Below are 6268 nucleotides of genomic sequence, written 5' to 3'. Positions count from 1 at the left end.
CACACATTGGGGACATCAGAGACTTATTTTACATCTTGTAAAAAGGGCCATTATAGTTAAAGAGAAAGCTGATTTCGCTCTTTTTGAAAGTTAAAGCTGCATCCCGTAAGTTTTGTCTCTGTTGCCATCTCGGTTTGAAACCTGCAATTGCAGTTATTTGTGAAATTATCATATTTACGTGGGTTGTGCATTGGCATGGCTCTCCAGCACGGATGAATCTAATGTTTTGAGGAGTATGTGTGACTGTCAGTCACCGCACTGGTGTGGATACTGTACTTCAGAATCACAGATATTTTTGGAAGTATGATATAAAAGATAAAAATTTCCCCCTCAAAATGTCATCTGAACAAGTATCATGTCTGCCACTTTTGTTCTGACCAACTGATAAAAAAACAACAGCATTACAATAAATCGTGCTACCAACGGTGATTAAATCTAACGATCGCTTAGCTCACATCACATTAAACTTCAATTTATGCACAGTCTAATCTTTTGCTTTTGACTACGGGTGAATCTCCAGTTCCCACTGATGATTGTCCTTTGGACATTTCTGGATTACAATCCGCCATCAAAATGATACGTTGAATTATTCCAGCTGCTGTGAGAAAATGCTATAAATGATCCGCCACCTGCAGCATCCTCACGTGCTACTAGCCGGACTCCTTCTTTATGTATACAGACATAATGACGCAAAGACATGCTTGAATTTCCTGCAGAAATCCATCAGTATAAATCAAATTATAACACATTAAAATAACTAAATTTTTCAACTAAACATCGAAATAAATCTAATTAATAAACTAAATTAACCATTTAAACTAAATTACTGATCGAATTATTGATCTAAAGCCCACACTGTCACTGTATGATAATTGAAATGAACTGATGACATCAGCGTTTTTTCCAGAATGGCTATACAGCTGAATAAAATTATGCTGCATTATTTTCCTGTTTAACACTGTAAAGCTGCTTTGAAACAATCTACATTGTTAAAAGCGCTATATAAATAAAGTTGACTTGACTTGACATTATTACAAGTTTACCGTTTTGAATCAGATTAAAGGGTTAGTTCACCCAAAAATGAAAATTCTTTCATTAATTACGTTAAGTCGTTCGACACCCGTAAGACCTCCGTTCATCTTCGGAACACAAATGAAGATATTTTAGTTGAAATCCGATGGCTCAGAAAGGCCTCCATTGGCACAATGTACTTTACACTCTCAAGACCCATAAAATGTAAAGACGTTGTTACAAAGTCCATCTCGTTACAGTGGTTCTACAATAATTTTATGAAGCGACGAGAATAGTTTTTGTGCGCAAAAAAACCCCTAAATAACGACTTATATAGTGATGACCGATTTCAAAACACTGCATCATGAAGCTTCGAAGCATTATGAATCAGCGAGTCGAATCATGATTCGGATCGTGTGTGAAACCGCCAAACTGCTGAAATCACGTGGTAGAGATGGTAGAGACTGACTTGAATGTAAATTGTGCCAATGGAGGCCTTTCTGAGCCATCGGATTTCAACTAAAATATCTTCATTTGTGTTCGAAGATGAACGGAGGTCTTACGGGTGTCGAACGACATGAGGGTAAGTAATTAATGACAGAATTTTCATTTTTGGGTGAACTAACCCTTTAAGGTAAGGAAATAGTTTTGGACGCTGGCCAGTTATGTACTTGCTCAAAAATTTATTTTGGATAATTTTTAACCCAAAAAAGATACGGACTGCAGCTTTAAGGAATCTAATAAACAAATAACATAAAATAATTGCTTCAAATATATATGCATTTCCTGGGGGAAGGGAACTTTGAGCTACGGTTCTTTTAATGTCACTGAAAGAACATTGCTCATAACTTTGAGAGAACCTTGCCAGAATGTTAGCCAAAATTCTAAAGAACGTTTCCTGTTAGCTGTAGGCCATCTGTGGATAAGTGTGGCTGCATTTTAATATGGCTACTATTTATAGGTGAAACGAGATGTATGTCCTCCAGATTTACAGTAAAACAGTTGGCTTGAAGTACTCGGATAACCTACTTCCAGTGAGATTCCAAAGTTAAGTGTGTATCTGATGGTATCACTTTACTATCCCATGAGGCCACAGGAGAGGATTTGTGAATGGCAGTAAAGTGACTACACACATGTAGAACATACTTTTTTAATGGTCACAAAGTAAGGATGTAAAGAAATACCTACTCAGAGACTGCAATTTAGGACGCAGTCTTTAACTTTCTTTCAAGCAGGTTACATGTTACGCCAGAAGGTGGTGACGTCAAGTGACTGTCTTTATGAATGAGTCAATGAATCATTCATTCAACTGATTTTTTCAAGCACACTGATTCATTCAGGAGCGAAACACCACTGTCTATTGCTTGTGACAGGCTATCAAGTCTGCTGTAGCTTCGATTGGATTTTTGTTAATGGAGCAAAAACACTCAAAGTGAATATTTGTATTATAACAGACTCAACACTTTGAATGGAGTAACATTACGAAAAAAATGATGAGGGATATCAATATGCTGCCTTGAAATATCCAACTGGTCAAGATAACTTTACTTGCAATCATTTTGAAATATCAACGAAATGTAAAAGTATTCAGAGTTGGTTCTTTATAAGACAGAGAGAGACTGAAGTACTTTATTTGAAGGACATGTCCCATAAGGAATCCCCTTCTTTTTATTCAACTCATATCCATTAACACAGTGTCCAATTTTTCAAAATATCAAAACTACATACTGAATTTTCAGTTTAGGCTAAACACCCTTGCGGCAGCCATAAGATACTTCACTGAAAGATACACCACCAGGGAATCGAACAGGATTTTCCACATGGGACATATAAGAGATTATTTTAGCATCTAGCTTATTCAGCATTCTGAAAATCGTTTTTAACCCTTAACTGCATGTCAATATTTAAAGTTGGCATGAAATGGAAGTTGCGATATGAAATGGAAGTCCATTGTGACAGGATGTTGCTTTGATTAAAGAGTTTATTTTTATTTTTATAATATTATGCGTGGATAAATAATTTTAAAAGAACTGTCAATTTCGACTCCCTGTGAGTTTTATATTTTCCTCATGTTCAAGGAATAATGAAAGGTCATCTGGTCAGATCTTTGATCTTAGATCCACACACACACACACACACACACTGTTAAAGATAAGCTGCAGAAGAACATGCATAAAACAACTTAAGAAAGGAGATGATATAGCTGGAATGATTTGCATTGATGTTGGTGAATAAGAGTCAGTTTCACACACAAAAATTACACTGTCACAGGATTTCTGCAAAGCAGTGTCTTGAGGCTGTCAACAGCAAATCTGAACAAGACAGCTAAAAGGTTGGAGGGTAGCATTCGGACAAAACCCAGCCAAGTTTGCTCAGTAATGTGAGGAGCTGACTGCCAGGACGGCAGTTCAGGAACGGGCAGAGCTGACAGTGTATAAAAGTTGGCCAGCTATTTGGACTGAGCAAACAAGAAGAACAAAAGTAAAGCGTAGATGTAAAAAAAAAAAGGACCTTTGGGGGTTGAAGGACCTTAGGGGTATGAAGTAAGCAAAGGCAAAATTGTGAAAACACAGAACTTAAAGCCGAGCAAAGAAGCCTTTGAAAAAGAGTGGAGGACAAAGATAAAGAAATCACAAAGTCAGAGAGACAGTGCATAAATCTAAAGAGGAAGTTATTGGATAAAAAGAATCAGAGTTGTGAGCAGAAATGGTAGGTTGTCAAGCTATAAAAAAGCATGTTAGATCTTGAAAAATATATAGGGTTTTTTAAGGTGAGCAAATCTGGAGGTCTACACCTGCATGATAACAAACCTGGAATCTTTAATGGAAAAAAGGGTTGGCATAAATACAGCTTTGATAAAATACTGCAAGTTTAGTCCCCACAGCTGTTATGAGAGAACCTGTTGTTATGAGAGAAACTTATGTCGTTGCTTTGGTCTGTTGCTCCATCTTGTGGTTCAAATGGTGCACCTTCTAAATGGTGACAGTGAAGTGAACCACATAGCCTACAAAAAATGCAAATAGTTTAGTTTAACTATGAAAATGCAAATAGTTTAGTTTATTTAAAATATATATATATATTTCCATATATAGTCCATATATATATTTTATAATATTTGAATATAAGCCAAAACAGCAAGAACCTGCCTAAAATGCTGTTGGTCCTCAGAGTGCTGCTAAAACAGTGCCGACCTGCCGAGGCGTGGGCTCTACAAGACCACTAAAGGTGTTGTATCTGGCACCAAGATGTTAGCAGCAGATCCTTCAAGCCCTGTAGTTTGCGAGGTGGAGCTGCCATAGATTGAACTTGTCCAGTGCTCGATTGGACTGAGATCTGGGGAATTTGGAGGCCAGGGCAACACCTTGAACTCTTCATCATGTTCCACAAACCGTTCCTGAATAATGTGTGCGTAGTAAGATAGGATGCATTATCCTGCTGAAAGAGGCCCCTGCCATCAGGGAACATCATTGTATGAAGGGGTGTACCTGCTCTGCATCAATGTTTAGGTAGGGGGCCCGGACCCAGGGTTTCCACAACATTGCCCAGAGCATCAAACTCCCTCCACGTCTTGTCGGCACACGTACTTGGCTGTCCACGTAATGTATAACTCAACAAGACGGACCAGGCGACCTTCTTCATCTGTGAAGAATCACTGTGTGTAGTTACACATTTCTCCCATACCCATCATTAAAATTGTGTGTGACTTGTTCCACAGTAGACCTTCTGTTGGCTCAGACCAGCGGGATAGCATCCATAGCCCTTGTGCATCAATGAGTCTTGGGCACCCAAATCGTTTTGAATGTTTGTGGTTTGTCCCTTCTCGGACCACTGTTGGTAAATGATCACCACTGCTGACCGGGAGCAACCCACAAGCCCTGCCGTTTCAGAGATACTCTGACCCAGTCGCCTTTCCATAACAATTGGGCCTTTTCAAAGTCGTTCTGGGCTGCGTGTCCCAAAAGCATCGTAAGCCTAAGTTGATCATAGAACACTTGCCACCAACTGCCAATGATAAACTTATCATTGGTGGCTGTGGCCTCTCAGCATGATAATGCGCCCTGCCACAAAGCAAAAATGGTTCAGGAATGGTATTGAGGAGCTACTTGGCCTCCAAATTCCCCAGATCTCAATTCAATCGAGCATCTGTGGGATGTGCTGAACAAACATGGAGGCTCCACCTTGCAACTTATAGGACTTAAAGGATCTGTTGCTAACATCTTGGTGCCAGATACCACAGCACACCTTCTAGTGGAGACCATGCCTCGACGGGTCAGGGCTGTTTTGGCAGCAAAGGGGGGACCAACACAATATTAGGTAGGTGGTCATAAAGTTATGTATATAAGAAATTCCACACATAATTGTTACACAAGTAGGGACATTTAGAGAGGAATATCTAAATGTTGCTACTAGTGTAAAAACTATGTGAAATTATATAAAATTATAAGACATATTATAAATGTCATAAAACGTGTATTTCAAGAAAGAGAGAAAAACACTGATGGTTGTGAACACTGCATGAAGGTAAAAAAGAGATTTACTAGTCTACCACAGAATAAGGCCATAACACCATTAATCAACACTTTAAAGCAGCATTTGCTTTAGATTTGTAGAGCCTGCAAAGTTACATTTCTTAAAGTAGTTTGAAATACATTTTGATATTCTAACAAAACAGTGTGTACAGATATGTAACAATTTGATTTTTTTTAATAAAAGTATGTATTAATTATTTATAAAATTAACTAATTATTTTAATTATCTTCTAACATCTGGTGTCATGTGGTATGACGCCTGCCAGATGTCTAATTCATTTGAACGAATCGGTTCGTTTCAGTGAACCAGAACTGATTCACCAACTTATTCAGCCATCATGTTCCTCAGTAACTATTCTCTTAACAGTATTTCATCAAAGCTGTGTTTATGCCAAAACTTTTCCCATTCATTTCCAAGTTCTTTATAATGCAGGTGTATACCTCCAGACTTGCTCCCCTAAAAATGTAACGTTACATATATTTTTCAAGGTCTAACATGCTCTTTATAGTTTTTCAACCTAGAACTCCATTTTCATATTTGTAGAAAAAATAAGTGTTTAAAAATTATGATTTAGGCCTATCACTATGATCAAATAAGTTAGTAGCCTAGTATTTATTGTAAACTAATGTGTGCCAGTTGTCATCCTCGCTCTTGATTTATGTCATAGATTCCATTTTACAAATGCGTTTACATTAAATAAATTTTCAGCCCTTGCGTGATAGCATAA

Source organism: Gobio gobio (genome assembly GCF_949357685.1).
Source record: "Gobio gobio genome assembly, chromosome: 12".
In the NCBI taxonomy this organism is placed as follows: domain Eukaryota; kingdom Metazoa; phylum Chordata; class Actinopteri; order Cypriniformes; family Gobionidae; genus Gobio; species Gobio gobio.
This window is presented reverse-complemented; position numbering follows the sequence as displayed.